This window comes from Colletotrichum scovillei, assembly GCF_011075155.1.
Source record: "Colletotrichum scovillei strain TJNH1 chromosome Unknown Contig00002, whole genome shotgun sequence".
Lineage (NCBI taxonomy): Eukaryota > Fungi > Ascomycota > Sordariomycetes > Glomerellales > Glomerellaceae > Colletotrichum > Colletotrichum scovillei.
In genome coordinates, this window is record NW_023336260.1 from 1583746 (window position 1) to 1602063 (window position 18318).

Here is an 18318-nt window from a genome sequence, read left to right on the forward strand (position 1 = left end):
GACCCAGAGATAGCAAAGTCGCGATGTTTGCAACGGGATTAACTGGACACGCCCCCAGCCTCACAGGCTACAGAGCGATCTATATCACTCTGTATGAATGCTCGTCAACATTGCCATTCTGATGGATGCCGACGTCGATGTCTCGGTTGTGCAGCGCACCGCTGATATCACCGTAATGCCCCTAGTCTCAAGCGACGCCTGTGGTAGCCTCCTTCTAGCAAACAAATCCGAGCAGTGTTCCATTGCCTCTTTGGTCTGTGCGATAATATGGCATCAGAATGTCTCAGCCCCGTGCACCGGAACATGGCTCATTCAACGAACGAGTGGTGATTGACTTGCCACGGGTGAAGAAACATGATAAGACCTGACGAGAGGCCGTGTTTGTGTTTCGAGACGATATGCTTTCTGACAACAAGCAATCGACAAGCGATAGGGAGTTGCGCGGTTTGTTGGCTAGTGCCGCAATCCGTGCCCTCGAGCTGAACCAGAAGGAAGCCGTCAACCGCGAATCTTATGCCCTTTCGAGGCCATTCAGCTGCTCAAGCACCCGCAATGCTCGGTGCTCTGGGCCCGCTGATGGCTCCTTGCAGCCGCCGAGGCAAATTCGCCTAGGCGATGACCCCGGCATTGGCTACACAATAGCGCTGTAGACCCGGCTGACACCCTCCTCAAGGACCCGGAATAGGCAGGCCGGTCGGCGCATCCGGTACCGCGTATGTGGGGATGCGACGGGGATGCAGCTTGTCTTCATTGCAGGATTCGGGCCCTTGCGAAATCCATCACGGACCGAGGGGTATGTAAAAAGGCAACGACTCCTGCGTGATGCCTACAGACAGGCAGGATCAAAGGGTTATAGGGTTGTAGGAGTTGGCGATCAGAGTTGGCAGCCAAATCAATGGTTCATGTTCTTCCTGTATGCTGAGCAAGGCCGGAAAACCAGCTGCTGAGGGCAGTCTCGGAGGACTCAAACCAGTTCGTAACTCCTGTTGAGTAAGTAGGGGTAGCCAACCTTCTATGTCGACGGACAGACCATATCTCGTGACTGGGCCGTGGTCCATAGCGAACGATGTGGTATCTGTTCGTACCTACCTATTCGTACAGCTTGCTACGGAGCCTGAGACAGCGTATTCGTGTGCGACCAGACCAAGGCATAGAAGATCGTTTCTCCTAGAAAGGTAAGAAGTCCTGACTGTTCTACGGGGGCCCCATGCTGAACAATTTTGGAGATGTCACCGCACATGCCTTTTGGGCTGAGCTAGGTGCCAAGTGACATGTCCGTAGGAATTGATGATGAATGCACGTGTATCAAAGTTGGTCTTTAGAGCCTCTGGAAGAGCACTGGCTACGGATGATTGGCTCGGTAGGTGTCAAGTTTGATGACGGCGACTACCAAGTTTTGAGGCGGACGTCCGTTGTTCGAAAAGTAAGGTGGCTGGAGTCTCAAGGCTGAAGGAGATTTGAATCAGGCGCCGATCGTTTGTGCGCTCGGCACCCGCACCTGGAGCGGCGTGCGAGCTTGATGCAGACCTCATCTACCGTTTCCGTGGTGAAGCGAGGAGCGATAACGAACCGTCAGAACTACATCTTGAAATGCTGCAATTGATGGGTACGAAATATTAGAGCTGCGCGCTACCGACGCCTCCGCTGGCACGGGGCAACGGTGTCGGCTATCAACGTTTGCCGGTCGGTCAAGAATCGGGTTGACGCCTCGCGTGGATGCAAGTGTCCCCGAGGAAACTCTCCACTGTGCCCTGGTCCTCGGGACATAGCTCTGAGGAGCTTCAGGAGCTTCGCAATCGTCCTCGATTGAACCCTATGGTTGGCCGTCCAGCAAGGAAGACCAAGTGGCTCAAGTGTACCATTGTGTCGCATCCCCAAAGGCAAAGGTGTCTCTCCTTCGAAACAAGTGTTCGACTGACTGTTGCCCTGTCTGGGTCAACAAGCCCAGTGTCATCCGTATCTGTATCCGCATGGCCGCATTCAAGAACTGATTTGAAACCTCATTGTAGCTTTCTCAGAGCTTCGGCAGCTGGTTGTTGCTCACGCAAATTCTATACAGGCTCGCGTCATTACATGAACTTCGATGCAACTCGCCTGGCCCTATGTAGCCCGTCGTAGACCCTGGACGGCCCGATGTGAGGCTTTGCTACCGCTTGGGTGAGGAAAGGGAGGAATTTTGCAATCTGTCAAATTTGAGATGGCCAAGGAAACCGTGTCTGCCGGTGCTTGGTTCGTACTTTCGGAAGTAATCACGAACTGTAGTTTGCAAGGGCGACTGATCATCCATCGCCGATGATATGTCACTGTGGCTGGAATGGCCAGTGACACGCGAGACAATCCGTGCTAGCCTACTCAAGAGTTTCTCTGGTGAAGCCCGAGCGCAATGTCTAGCCAATGATTCGAGGCATTCTTCGGAGGCTCGACAGGGTTCGTTGGTAGGTCGCTATTTGGGCGGTTGGTGATGGTCCCGTAAATTGGGATGCTTCACCCGAAGCAAAAGTGATGATTCAGACAAAGAAGCCACGCGAAATAGTTGCGAGATCTGTCTAATCATTTAGGCCCAAAGTCAATCAGAAGATGACGAACACTTGAGAGACCCGGCATTTCGGACAGCTCGCATTTCGCTGATGCTAACGATTTTGGTCCAAGCTTCTGGCTCCCTGCCATCGAATCAAGTCATGTTGAATTCCTGGATTGATTGATGTGGTGCCGAGCTCGACGGAGGGTTCCGCATGTGATATGGATGGGTCGATGAGCGAACTGATGCACCGATGGACACTAGATATGGCGTGGAAGAATCCGAAATGGGGAGGTGGTGCAACTCTTCGCTGTTAACGAAATCGTTTTGGAATGTCCATCAGACTTGAAACGCCATGGAGTCGTAATTGTGATTGTAGACAAGCGTTGCAGCGGCGAATACGACCAAGGCACTTGGATGAGGATGGCAGGTGAATTAAGTTTGCACGGCTCTCCTTACAGGCTCGCGTGGGCGAACAGTGGTGGTGATTGCTGAGAAGCTTTGGGCATTTCCTCTTCCTGTTCCTGTTATGCACACGCCGCTTGCTCCAAATGGGTAGCGTGCAATGAGATGGTGCCGACGTTGGGTTGACAACCTGACATTTGGGTCGAATGGATGGGATGGCAGGTGGTCAAAGTGCAGCTGTTTCGTTGAACCCATTCCTAGTGGTAGCGTGTGACGCTTTGATTGTCGAAAGTGTTCTGACGGCGTCCACGATGAGTTCATGGGCCAACCATCGCTAGCATGGTAGATGCTTGCAAAATGATTGAGACGAAATCCATTTCGGCAGCCATGGTTACCTAGCCCAAACGAGTTCGCAATTGCGTGTCGCTGTATCCGTATGTCCTGACTCCTTGCTGCTTCCTCGTATCGATTGTCGTTCATTACGGAATAGTAGAAATCTGATTCCAAGTCTGACCTTCATAAAAGTCTAGCCGTACAACCCGCAAACTTTTATTGAGTCTCCGTTGATGACAGGCCTGTCGATTGGTTGCTGAGAGGCCAGACGAAGGAGTAATGGTAGAGCGTTGGCAGCAATAGCGGTCGTATTAAGGATCCAAGCTTGCTGAGGCCCAAGCTGGAACACTGCAAGTGTCTTTTCGCCGATGGTCGTTGCTTTTTCTCCTATCTTGTTGAGCCTAGCTTGGCCCAGATAGACAGGTCCGGCAAAGACGGGATGTGTGGGATATTGTGAGAGACGGTACGGCAGCAAGGGGAAGCTCGATGGGCAAAAATCTCTTCGTGACGGTGCTATCCGATTTGCTCTGATGGGGTCGCGAAGGGTCAACTGGATTAACGAAATGGAAGCTGTTCTTGGCCTGAGACGCAACTATCAATGTCAGAGCTCCAGCGAGAGGAGGCGCTACCGGGACAGGGTCCGCAGCAGAGCATAGGGGGAGAGGAGACATCGGGTGTTCGGTGTTGCGTGTCATGGGATGAACCACAAGCTATCAGTGACACCGTGCTGATCCTGCTCGGAGTAGAAGTCTGTGGGCAGATGATGGTCAGTTGAGAATGGTTCAGAGAAGGGAAGTTGCTTGTCACGACGCGAGTTTCCGTAGCAATTGAAATTCCCACATTGGCGAGAACGTTCTTGACAACTGAATTCAATGGGATAGATGGACCGTATGGTTGCTTGGTATCCGTACTTTGTGGAGAACATTACTGTGCAGGTGCAGAGCTGTCTTATTTGCACAAGACACAGCTCCCAATGCAAAGGATAAGGTTTGCATTACTAAGACACGACATCCAGGGATCGAAGGACACAACGTGCACAAGATCTGGCGCTAGTCCGAAAGTAAACAAATGGCTCGGCCGATTGGACGGAACCGGGGACGGGAATCGGAACTTGTACCTTCCTTAGCGCGCCTCAGGCCTTAAACGTTCAGCCTCGCTCCCTTGTGCAGTTGTGGATCTGCACCGGGGCACTTCCTCCTCGGCTTACCTAATGGCAGCTCGAAGCCTCAAGGTGTGGCTGACGGGATGGCGGAAAATCAACGACATGGCTTCGTCTCTGTTTGACAGCTGCGTTCACTTGTCAGTCTTGATCCCATGCAACTGCATTCCTGTCCATACACAATTCTTTGAATCCTTCCATAAACCTTCTAGCCGACTCCATGAGCAATGCAACCCCTGCATCCAGACCTGTCAATTTCTCTCTTTTCGTCCGCCTCGCCATGTCCGAGACCCATCACCACCGCTCTCGTTTGTGGGCAAAAGGTCGAAACTCCAGACACTATCGAATGCAGCAACCTTGTCAATTCGACGATGTCCTGAGGCAAATCCATCATTTCGTTACAATACGGATACCCAGTACCTGCCTGTCCACAAGGGCATAGTCTAAGGCACTTAGTCAAGACACCGGCTCCATCACGAATAAACCATGTGAGAATTCAACGTCAACAATCCCTTTGCTCCAAGTGGAATTAGGAGCCAGGGCCCGATACGGATCGCCCAACAAACCTCCTTGACAACCAAAGCCTTCCTCCGAGCAGCCGATACATATCCGTGACCGCCCAACGCCGAATTGCTAGCGAAAAGAAAACTGCAATTTCGGGCTGCGAGGCCGTCGCGCCACACGGCATTGAGCCGGCAAGCCACATTGCTGTGGTCTCAGCCCACTTTGGCCGGCAGCTTGAACGAGAGTTGCAGCCTGCCGCCAAACCTATCATTTACGATTTTAGGCGAAATACCTTGAAGCATCAGTGCACTTCAAGCCGCCAGCTAAGACCTGAATCCACCGAGAATCCTGTGTTCTGCGAAACGTGCCACGGTATTGTCATTCAGCCAGTGAGCGGTACTAGAAGTGGACGTCTTAACACGGTATCGGGAAGTACCGTACCAAAATCCGACGCCCTCATGACGTGACGTCTACGGATACACGGTTCTCTCCGCCATTCTTGGCCAGTCGCAGCGGTGTTCGAGGCAACCTCACGCATACCATTGCAGGAAATATTGGCTTACCAGACCCCACGGACTGACCGCTACGTTCCAGCCTTTTAAGACTTTTGCCTTTTCGCCGCCCAAGTGGACGAGTTTGCGGCAAAACCAGGGTCCAGGTGGTTGGGGAGGACCACCGAGTTACCGACAAGCCTCGGGCCTTCAAACACTTCCAAGAGTCACAACGGCGGTCAAACCGCCGCATATGCATGAGGCAAAGAAAATTTCGTTCCCGATCTCTGAGAGACTGTGCGGAGTGTTTGCATGTCGTTGCTGTCGAGACGGTGGAATGATGGGGTCAACACTGAGGAGAAAACTGCAGAAATTTTCTTCTGATATGGAAACTCGAGTGTACACTTGAGCCGCAGCTGCCGCAGGCCGTCAGCCATTGACAAATCATATTGAAGCAGATGGCGAGCAAAGAAGCTAAAAAAGTGTCACGATGCGGGACTCGGTACGCGATCGCGGGGCGGACCAGGGTCGCGACGGCGGCACGGGTTGTCCCCAGTCTTTTTTGGCGTCGTGCAGAAGCGCACCGGTTCCTTTCTGGCACCTCCGAAGCTCCGGGTCACCATGCGGGTGCACGTTCGCGTGAGGTCATTCCACGAGTCATCCCGCCGGTGTTCATCACAGATGGTTATTGGTGGCATCCGGACGTTGCGAGGTTAAGGCTGGGGATTGCCTGTTGGCGTCGAGATCATCGCCGAAGCTTGCGGAAGCACCAAGCAGAGCGAAGAGCCCATGAGGGGCTGGAGGGGTGGCTGAAAAAACGGAGTCTCTGAACAGATTCTTTCCATGGTCACCGACGACGTGCAGCCTACGGCAACCAGCGGTGATGAACATTGAAGCCAAAATGGCTTAGGAACTTCTGCACCAAGAAGGGTTTGAAGGGGTTGTTGCCCATCATTCGAATGGGTCGCGATGATCGCAGCCTGCAAATCGGAGATCGGCGCCGAAGAAGGGATGTGTGGCTTATGAGCAACCGCGTTTGCTACCCCGAGTCGTGATAGTTTCGTTGGACACTTCGCTCAGACCATGACTTTCTCGACAAGACGACGCATGCTTCACATTGATACATTGATGGAGCTCTTTCGACAGAGCCTCAAAGTCAACATCATACTGGAACAACCCGCAAAAGTAAAATCCAGGGTCCAGGCCTTCCCGACGGGCCCATGGTCCTTGGCCCCGGTTTGAGGCTTCAGAAACTTGCAGTTCGTGATGGATACTGGCAGGCTCCACTGCGGGGACGCTTTGTAGAAGAAACGCTCCCGGACAAGCGTTAGCAAACACCTTGGAACTTCGAACTTGATCCACACCTGCATGACCGTGGACGTGGAGTCGGGGAACCTTGGAGGCGGGCACACAGGGCGACAAGATTTTGACACCAGCGAGGACGGTGCATGCAACCACTTGTACATGCATCGAAGGCTCGCATGCAAGCAAGGAAGAGGGAGGAGAACAGAAAGCAAAAGCCCCATACACGCGATATGGTGACGAGGCGAAGTGAGGGGGGACATTGGAGCAAGTTGCGAGATTTCTGCAAGACCAACTGCTGGGGCTGGAAACGCGGTCTATTGCTGCAGTAGCAACGTCGGCGGTTCGAAACTATGTCGGTGCGAGATCACGGAGACCGACACGGATGCGGACACGTTCTGCAAACTGCAGATCAAAGGCTTGGATTCACCAACCAGCCCCAAAATAATGGTCCTGCTGATCACAAATGACACACTGGTCAATTGCGTGCCTTGATATCCACGGAGACTACATGTTAACCATGGGGCCAGCTCGCCTGTCAACTCTCCAGGCTGAAGACGTGCAGAAAACCGATGCTTGATTTACCTGCCCCTCCAGATTGGTAATGGGCGGCAACACAGCGTCACCACGTTGAATTGATTGAGGGGAGGGGTCGGGGGGTTCCACGGACCCGGTGCTCCGGCAACTTGCGAGGTCTCGTCCGAGGATCGCTGTCGCCCATCGCGTAGGGGTGGTTTGAAGGTCGCGTATCGGCGCGTCTGCATCTGAGGACCCATTAACCTCGAACATGTCTTCACTCCGCGTTCAAACCGGGCCACACCCCGCGACGTTTTGCACAGAGTATCCTGTAGGGATCAACGAGAGACAGATCCAACATCACGCAATCCACCACATCATCCTGTCTTGCTTTAGCCGCATGCAACAATCAAATAATCATCAAAGGCCAATAGACTCGGATTGCCAAAGAGGCCATACAAGGAGCTCCCAGGCTCCCCAATGGCGCGAGGGGGGAAGCTTGGGGAAGTCGAAGTGGTGGAGTGGGAACGGCAGAGCGAAGCGCATTATCTCTCGACCAACAAGACGCTATATCCCAGAGTTCGCGATAGACGAGCAGGTGGGATTCTTGCAGAATTCGGTCACGAAAGTTTGATCCAATTGTGGCGTATCGGGCTATCAGTTGGCCGGGTATGCCTCGGTGTGCGTGGCACCAGTTGCAGTGGACATGCTAGCATGTGGTGGTGGTGAGCTGGTTCGGGGAAATAATTGCATGTTTTCCTTGATTTGCGGTTTCCTCGAGGTGGTGTACGGAGCTCGATGCTGGTTCGCGACGTTCCTGAGCTGAAGATGTGGAAGTGTGTGTGCCTCTCTTTAACAGGGTTGGGAGAGGTGCTGCGGGTGAGGGGTAAACGAGGACAGAGGCCCCCTTGTCGGACCGGGGTCCTTGTCGCCATCGCCTCTGGGGATTTGGAGTCTGCGCGCTTCTACTCGTCCAGCCACCTTACGCGAACTGACAAGGCCATGGTTGGGCCTGGCCGAATCGGGAGGACCTATTGCTACTTGATGCAACCGAATAGCTCGCTAACTGATGCCACTGCTGCTGCTGCGTTGGCAGAGAGCCCAGCCGAATTGACAGAAGGCAGGTTTCAAGGGTGCAGTGCATGTGACGGCTCCATTGGCAGTTGGGCGATGGACCTGGAGGCGACGCAAACCGTATTTGGCGGCCATGGAACAGAACGGTTGCTCGTGATTGAACGGTTCGAGAACGGCCAGATTCCGGGGAAAGGGACGACTGGATTGCGGCCGCGGTTGTGTGGCGTTTCAAGGGTGCAGTGCATGTGACGGCTCCATTGGCAGTTGGGCGATGGACCTGGAGGCGACGCAAACCGTATTTGGCGGCCATGGAACAGAACGGTTGCTCGTGATTGAACGGTTCGAGAACGGCCAGATTCCGGGGAAAGGGACGACTGGATTGCGGCCGCGGTTGTGTGGCACGGCAGTCAATCGCATCCACTGGCGAAAGGAGGAGGGGAGGGGAACGCGGCCGATAAACATCGCGTCGAGGGGTATTTCGAGGACCGCGTAAAGTGGTCATTCGCCAACAGAGACCACGCCACGAGAAGCATCGTCAACTTCTTCTTGGAGGGGGCTAGGCTTAGGTGATTCAGGCCTAGTTCGGGGAGGCATTGGGCACGGGTGAGAAGCAAGGGCCTTGCACTGACCTTTGTTCGTCTGATGTTACAGGTGGCTGTTGCTTTTCTTTGACATTTTGGGGGCCTCTAAAGGGACAAAGCGGGTGTGAAAACCGTGAGAGGGAGAGAACTGATCTAGAAGTATTTTGGGCATGGTTTGAAGCCAAAACGCTTTGAAGCCGATCTTGCTTACATTTTTGATAGGACTTTGATGTCAGCGGCCACTTGCATCATTGAAGATCACTTTCGGCCTCTGAGAGGTGCTCTGTGGACAGAGGAGCGGGCCCTGAGTCGCGGATGACGCTTGGCGCCTTTTCTGTGCGCTCTCCGCCTCCAACGGCGCCGGTAGAGCGGAACCGCGGCTCAGGGGGTGGTCGAGGGGGGTTTTGCGATTGGTGTTAGAACGTAGACGAGAGTCGGGAAAGGGAGGGTTGGGAGTAGATTTGAGATTTGGGGACCTCTCAGATCACGAGACACTGTCAAAGGGGAATGCCACATGAAAGTGATCTCGGACTTGAAGTCCTTTGAGGTCACGGCTTTGACGATGCTCATATCGGACGGATGCGAAAGTGGATGTTTTTTTTCAGGTTTTGGAGCTTTGCGAGACAGGTACGTTCGTCAGCCGCCGCCCCTGTTAGTAGACACGGAATATAGCCCGGCCCGGGGCAGATTGCTCGATCATCAGCCGATTCTTTTCGTCTTCGCGCAGGTGAGGAGGGCTCCCACCTGGCCCTTTATGACCAGCATTAAGGATGAGAGAGGAATGCGTGTACCTTTGCCAACCAACACCATATCAGCCGAATCAACCAATGTAGGGGAAAGGAGGCGAGATTGGTATCATGATTCCATGTTCCTGGAATGCGAGGAAATCACCAACCCGTAGAATTTGAATGGTTCCGTAGGCGCGTGTGGGAACTGCCGCCGCAACCCGGCATATTTAGACGCCGGACACGCTTGCTGCATGAATCGGGGCTGGACGGGCGCCTGCTGGCTTCAGGGGAGCCGAGATGAGGTGCTCAGTAGGGGAAGGGGGGGAGACCGGGGATGAGACGCGGATCGGGATAGGGATGAGATGATGGAATATGCATTGGCTGAGCTGAGTCAGTGGAGGGGCCGGGTTATGTGTATTTGGTGTGATGGGAGGCGCGGGTGGTGATATTCAGATGACGACGATGGTGTTCATTTGCGTCGTGCTGGCTGTACGAATGCCTGACTGACTGACTATCTAGAGCATTTGGGATGCAAGCTAAGCGCGGAAATGGCTGCTGGTCCCGGCCGCTCACTGCTGCTGGTCTCGAATAGTTGTTTCTGCTCGGGTGAGACATTGAGCGACGAGTGGCAGGGAAACTAAGTGGCTCCGGTTTTCTCTCTTTTCTTTTGCCGACTGCTCTCTATTCCACGAGTGGGAAATCTGATGCCGATGGAGGACTGAGACCTGGAGCGGTGACGATTCCGCGTGGGGCGGTAGTTCTGATGGAGTGGTTATCTGAGAAAGAGGAAAAAAAGCAACTCCATTGTACGTGTGCTTTACGGGCCAATGCTGGCCGCTGGAACGGGCTGCGATCGGGTTTTGCCAAAAGTTTCTTTTCATCAGAACCATTGGTTCGAGTCTCTGTTTCTTTGAATCGCCTTGGCACTTAGCTCTTCGTTTTCTGTACTATGAGCCGTGTGGTTGTCTCGCGCGGCATGCCGGAAGTTGGTAGCTTGTCTTCTTTTACGAAAGGGAACTGCATTTATCTCACGGTCCGCTGGGTGGCCGGCTTATAGTGTCTGCATGTTTAGAACCGGTCTCCGCTATTCTCAACTATCCACAGAGAAAGTGCAAAGCAAGAGACAGGTTCGTTGAACGCTATCTGGCGACCCGCAACCACCACGTCTTGAACGGGAAAACGGGGAGAATAGCAGCGGGTGAGAGAGAGAGAGAGAAGCTATGGCCTTTTAGTTGACGACTAAGGGAACTCTCGCAGGTCATGGCACTGGTCACTGCTTCCATGGTGGTCACTGCTGCTTGTTCGATGCCGTTAATCAGTCGAGGAGACGTCCATCTCAGAGACCGACTCGCGTGGGGAACGGTGGGCCGACAGAGACGGTTGCTCAAAGAAAGGAATAGCGACGATCTCGTGGCTTTTCAGGGGAAGCGCGGGAGGGGGGGAAAGGGAAGATCAACGGATGCTCTAAAAGAGGAACAATGAGAAGAAAGATTTTGTGGCGTCTTTCTTTCTTGCGGTTGAAGGTCTGAAACGGAGACAATCGCTACTCTGCTGCGTAGGTGACGCCAAAGCTCAAAAGGATTGGCGATTTTTTGGGGTTCGTTTGGCGCTGGGCGCTTGTGCGGATCTGGTCTGGGAGCCTGTTGACGAACGAAGTCGCTCCTAGCCTCGATTGCTAACGGATGGCTGGCTGGTGTCGTGCCTGTGTGGTTCCTGGAGTAGGTACCTTCCCATAGGCTATCCCGCGTAGGAAGGGCTGTTCCTGGCTTCCGAGATGCCACAGTCTTACGACTTTTAGTTGCCAAACCTGTCGAGACTCTGGCACTGGCCATTGTGTGAGTGGGGGGACATGTACCGTAGCACGCGTACGGAGTAGCAAGAGCCCAAACCCGCCGAAACGGGAGAAGCGTTTCCATGTCGGCTGGACCGGCGCGGGGGGGTTGTTTAATAAGGGGGAACCAAGGCTAAGTTGCGACTACGCCATGCGGCTGTGAAGAAGGGGAATAGGTTTGTGCCAAGGCTGAATAGTGTACGGAGTACGGGTGTCTGTCAGTGTGAGAGGGGGGTGAGATGGGGTAAAAGAGAACACGATGGTGACGTTGACGGTCGAGCGCGGGCTGTATGCAGGCAACTGAGTAAGAGGCTGAGTGGTCTTTTTCTTGATATCGGCTGGTCTATATGGAGCCTCTTCGCGAAAAACGGGATCGAAACGCCATCGCCCGTCACCATCGGCGACACACGATCTTGACGCGCGGGGAAAGTCTAGGTTGATGAAGAAGAAAACCTGGAATGCTAAAACGCGATGCACGAGAGCGGGTTCTTTTCCTCGGTTTTGAGATTGTGTTCAGACCACCGAGTTCTAGGACGGGGACTAGGAGGTAGTTAGGAGGTTAGGAACTCAATCATTCCAATGGTATTTTCGTCATTGACTTTGCGGAGCCAACCGGGCAATTAAGGAATCATGACTTCTTTTTTTTGGGCAGTTGTCTGGCCAGAATGGTTTCAGTAGCGTTATGGCGGGTACTATCTGCGAATTGAGACTTTCCCAGTCATGGAATTGGAGAATCACTCGCTGCAACGGTAAGTTTGAAATTATTTCATATGGGCACATTCGGTTCCCATTCTCCATTTCCATCCATGACGAATTATTGTTCCATCTCGCTTGCAGTAATAAGTCTGACCGCCTAGGATCGTCAGGTCCCCTTTTCTGAGGCGAGATTTGCAACCCGCAGAAAGTCAGTGAGTTTGTATCATTAAAGGAAGGCACATGAAAAAATAAAAAATAAAAAAAGAGTCAGTGCCCACGCGCGTTCAACGGGCGATGCTAAGAAAAGATAGAAGGCCGTTGACTGGACGGAAACACGACGCATTGATATTTAATAGAAATCCCGTCTGCCCGTTCTTTCTCGTCTTTTTTGACGTTCGCGTGCTCCCGCGTTTCTGGGATGTCTGATTGGACTGTCGCGGTGTGGGGTAAAAGTCTTTTTTGGAGATTTGGATTCGGGGTGGGGGGCACTTGCTCGACTGGGGGTAGGGAAGGCGCGCTGTGACTGGTGGGCAGGTGCGAGAGCCACCGAGAGCTCGGGAAGCCCTTTCCTTCTTCCCCTTCCTTGATTCGTGGTGGGGTTCAATTGGAGTGATATGATTGGACATCGAGAGATCTTCCCCTGTAAGGTCCAGGAAAGCGTGTCTTTTTTAGTTTAGTGGAAGCGTGGGGCAGGGCGTCTTTGAGGCTTGGAGATTAGGTGAGAGTGGTACATGGCATATTGAACTGGGCTTTGGGAAGAGCCTAAGGAAGCGAGTGCCGTAAGGTATGGAAACTACCTCACGCTGTAGGAAAGCGATCACGATGAACAATGGTAACGAAAGTGAGGTGGTGCCGAGTATGGTGGAAGGCACTGGCGAGCTTGCAAGCGTGAGGATCCTCAGACGTGGAGACTTTTCGATACTCGAGAAGAGAAAAGAAGCCAAAAGCAGAAAAAAGCAAAGTCAGGCGTTTCCTGTCCGTTCCCTCCGCGACGAGTCGTGTCTCTCCCTACGCAAAACCCCCTCCATGTGGGAAACGTGATATTACTCTGATATACCCGTTGATTCTCAACGCATAGATCTTTGATGGACTCTTCCAGGCATTGAGGCATTGACGAACAACCAATATTCATCTCGAACATTTTCCACCTTTCTATCCGGCAGGAAAGGGACACATGCTCACATTGAAGGACCAGATGGAGAAGGTACCCGAAAACGTATCTAGCGCCGGGTGGATTTTCACGGCATAACTGCGCCGTGCTGTAGCAGCTGGAAGAACCAGGAACTATTCCACTCCGACGTAAGCGTGCCCAGCCCTAGGATTAGGATGGGTGGATTTCACAGGTTCATGGACAGGGGATAGCCTCGCAAAAAGGATGGAGTGATGGACATGCCTACGACGTACCTAACGGCCGGGAGGTTCCATGCTCTTAACTGGCAAGGAGAGGCGCGTAATGACAGAATATGCACGATGCATCTGATTTCTTGCTTTTTTGTACAGGCAATCGGTGCATTCAACTGCACCCGTAAAGGAAGAGGACCAGAGAGTTCTAGGACAACTTGGACAAGTATGACAAGTCACAAGAAGCCCTCAATTCTTGTTGCTGGATCTGGACCTGCAGAGCCAATCTCCAACGAACAACCAATTGGCAACCTTCAAGGCGACCAATTGTGTTCTCACCCCCCGGTACGCCTTGAACCGTTCCCGTCGTTGTGCATGCAAGTTTGCAACTTCGTAAAGTGGTTGCGCCTCTTGGGGCCATTAGGGAGGAACACAGAAACGCCCATTGCATCCGGATAACCCAAAGCATATCCAATTAATGAGGTAAGCCAACGCTTTGCTCCACACAACCGCGATTGAAAAAAAGATTGGATTGGCGACTCTAGGCGTTTTGGTTGGGGTTTTGCCGGACACGCGCTGCAGGAAGCCTCAGCTTTCCACGCCCTGAAGTCTGAAAGGTTGAAAGTGAGCGTGGTGAGATTGGATTGCGAAGACGCGCTCGCCGAAAATGGATACCGCGACGAGGATCAGACCGTACGATGGATCGATCAAAGGGTCGTTGGATGACACCGGACAAGTCTCCTGCTAGCCCTTTTTCAGTTTCCAATCGTTGACATGAAGCAGGAGAAGCAGGATTGAAGCTTGGAAAAAAAAGGTCTCTTGCACAGTTGCAAAGTCTCAGCAATCCTTCCACCCCTTTGCCCCCTTAGCGTCCGTTCCTGCAAAGGCCGGAAGTATCAAGTTTCCTGGGGGTGCGTAGGCCGGGCGCACGTGCCGAGAATGGGTAATTGAACTGTGAGAAAGACTGCAGCACTGGCACTTGCACTGGCTTTTTCCCAGGTTTAGGTAGTCTTGAATCACACAGCACACACACACCAGACAAGAAATCCCGTGCATCATTTAATCGAACCCCTACTCCATTTACGATGGGCCGTTTTCGAATCTCGATACGTCCGAGTGTCGTGACGGACGTGTGGTTTTCGCGTTTTTGTACTAAGAGCATGCATGCACTTCAATGACTTGTGGTGGTGGACAGTCGGAGGTTGCAGTAGGTTTTACTTGAAGCTTGAGAGCCAAGCCCAAGACCGGGGACAAGGCAGGTGAAATTTACACAGTAGTTATCACGAGCCCGGTGGGAAGTATTTCGTTACGGAGTACAGGTGTAGATGATTAGATTCGGCCGTGAGTTGCCATTGATCGTCTTTTCATCTGCGTTTCTGGTAAGTGATCTGAGGAAAAATGCCGGGTTGCCTGAGTGGATGGAGACCAGAGTATCCGGATTGTGCGTCTGAAGCAGTCGTGGCAGTTCAATCCTACGCAATATGATTGCACAATCGCTGGTTTGGTTGGCGACGATATGTCAGCGTAATCCATTCAATCCAAAAAAGTGCAACAACCAAAGAAAAATACATCGTGACATCGTCATCCCTTCTTTCCCAGCCCGGCCGCGGCCGCCGTGGCCCGTCCTCCGTCCCGAAACCGCCAACCACTGGGAACTGTGGGAAGGTGCAAAAGTGTGGCTGGGGGGCTGGGTGTTTCCTTCTAGAAGCTCGACCGCTGAGTGGATGACGGCCGGTGCGGGTGCTGTTGACATTTGACGACAACTGCAGCCTTGATTGGGTCTGCCTTCTCCGTTGTCCATCTCGCGTTTCTTACGGCAGACCACCTCAGCTCACCTCACGTAACGGATACTAGTTATGTCTTCAATTCAATCAATTCCCATCAATTTCTCTCTGATGGAGGCCCGTCCCGACGAAGGCCCGCGCTTGAAATTTATGCGCACGATGCACCACGCACGAGGATTTGACAGACGTGCATAACAAACATACACACACCGCCTGGATCTAATGTGGCTTTCTTTTCCCGCAATGTCCGAGATGTCGATAACAAATAATAAACAACAAACAGTCTCACGATCCACGAAGATAACAACAGCATGGCCGGCTCGACCACGACCCGGGCCCTGGGAAAGGAGGCCACGTTGAAGGGCCATGTGGAATGACGGACATTATATCAATCGCCGTCCAGGGCATCGGATCCAGACATGCCATGCGAATTATCCTCGAAAGCTTATGTCACCCATTTCATTATTAGCACATTACGAATACTGTATCCGTACTCCGTACCTTGCGCATCCCGTTGCACGACACGCCTGACACGATCCCGGATGCACGAGCGAGACACACAAGCCACTCTTATTTCCGTTCCTCGTTTTCTCTGCTGCGTCTCCGTACCTCGTACCTCACTTTGTCGATTCCGAATAGTTCAACTGAACTGAACCCACGAAGTGATCCACGCCTGGTACTATTGCACAGTACTTCATACGTACTGCGTACACCCGGGCTTCAAGAAGTGGACCACATAGACGGCATATCGTCGTCATTTTCCAACGCTTCATATCGCCAGAAAAACCAGTGCTGGGGGCGGTCCCATGAAGTATTCCCACCATTGCTGCGTATTATCCACCCGCGGCGCTGCAAATTGTACGGATACAGTGGTACCTTGATCCCAAGCCCACGGGTTACGCCGTGAAAGCAAATTCGAACGCCACACCACACTGGACACACGAACCAGGAAACCCTGCAAAAACCATCTGAATCCGTACCGCGTCGTGAGCCAATCCCAGCGGGGCGTTCTATTCTTCCCGTTAATCCCTGCTCCCAACACCACGCACACACGCCTCTGCGTGGTATCACTGGCTTTCCATCACCTATCCATGCCTCGCCTTGCCTAGCACAAACACGACCCATTACACGCAGAAGCTTGGTGTAGAATCTGAGGAAGAAGCGGCTCCAGTCTTGCTTTTCATATCCCAGGATTATCTCTTTCTACGCCAAGAAAGAGACTGAATTGGTCCTGGTCCCGAGAGCCACCGTCCGTCCACTCGCCCGCAGTCCACACACACACCATACACCGCTCACGTAACTTTCCCTGCTTGAGTGTACTTCGTACGGATCTTCGTCGTACTACCTGACACCCGCTCGGCACGCATTGGCACAGTCCTCACTCCTCAACCTCCCACCTCATACCAATAACGGCACAGCACAACTCAATTCCGTGACGTCCACTGGTCCAGTGGAAACTACGCAGTAACCAACTACCTTGTTCAACAGGCGATTCCACACGCACCAATCATCCGTCCCGAGCGCGACTACCACCCTGCTGCCAGTCTGCTGCCGCTGCCTCAGCCTGGGCCAAGTCTGACTCTGACATCCAGCGAATTGGCCTTGTACTCCGTTCGCTCTGGGTAATCCGTAAGCCCTGAAAGAGAACGTTACCGAAGCTCCATCTCGGGCTTCTAGAGTTCCTTCAACGGAACGGCCCCAGAACCGGCTTCTACGAAACGAACAAAGACGGGCGCTGGTTGTATTTGGCATGCTTCACTCCTGAGCTGCCGCAGCAATTAGCACTAGCATCAGCATCAGCATCAGCATCGGTATTGTTTGGTGTTGGTTTCCTCGACCGGCCCAGTCCACCCCGTCCATCAGGCCGTTCCTTTGATCGAACTTGGTCGGCGCCGTCGAATGACATTGCCCCATTGCCTCCCAATCCCCTTCCCCTCTCTCTTCAGAACCTCGATCCGTTGGCTTTGTTCGTTTGAAGTCTTGACGCCTCCTGCCCAACCTTGTCCTGTACAAGCTACTGCTTCCTCTTGCGGGCCGTATCTTACGGGTGATACCTTACGTGGAAACGAACCATATTCTCAGACACACGAAGAAACAGAGGCAGAGACAGAAAAGACTCAAGTTGAGGGTAAACCAAAGGCACATTGGTACCGAGTTGCGCTAAGCCCAAGCATTATTCGAGAACAAGGAAAACGCGCGCGGAGCTCCTGCACAAAACCGGACATTTGATATTTCGGATTGGCATTGCTACCAGCCAGCCAGCCTACGGTTACGGATTACTACCACCACTGCCACTGGAACTCTGTATCTGTACGGTACCTAGCTTGCCCCGTCGCCCTGTATTATTCGTGGAAGAGAAAGGGTGTCAAAGGTCTCGCGGGGGTGTGCCAGGCCAAACTAGGACCAAAGCTCGTCAGGAGCTGCTGCTGCTGCGCACCACCACTACTTGGTGCGCACCACAAGCACCACCAGACGTATCCAATCGAAGGCCAGTTCGCTCATTTTCACACTTTCTGACGATCCACTTGAGCAAAAAGGTACTGCTCAGCGCTCACTCTTTCTCGGCGGGCGGCGCTGTCGACAGGCATTCGGCTTGCTGGGGGTGGCGCGCGCAGACGACCGGGAGACAAGACAGGAGACACGACGAAAGGCACGGCGAGCAGCAGGAGACCGTACCGTACTTGTTAAACGTGCTTGGACAAGGCAGACAAGACAATCAGACAATCGTCAGAGAAGAGGCAGTCGACAGAACAAGCAAGCAGGCAGGCAGGCGAGCGGCGAGCGGTGTCGACAATTGGATTGTATACCTGCTGCGTCGACGCAGTCATCCTCATCCCTCGCTTCTTCCCTCGCTGCGGGCTTCATTATTAGGTACCCCGTACCAAGGCATCCATCACGGCGACAGGCAGACGAAGCAGAGACAGAAGAGAGACAGCATTGTGGTGCTACTGCTGGTCGGCAAGGAACCTAGCTCACTCAGCCTGCTTCGCGCAGCTGCACTTGCAGGGCACATCTGCAAGGAAGAAAGAGGGTCGGCTCACTGCAAGTAAAGTGA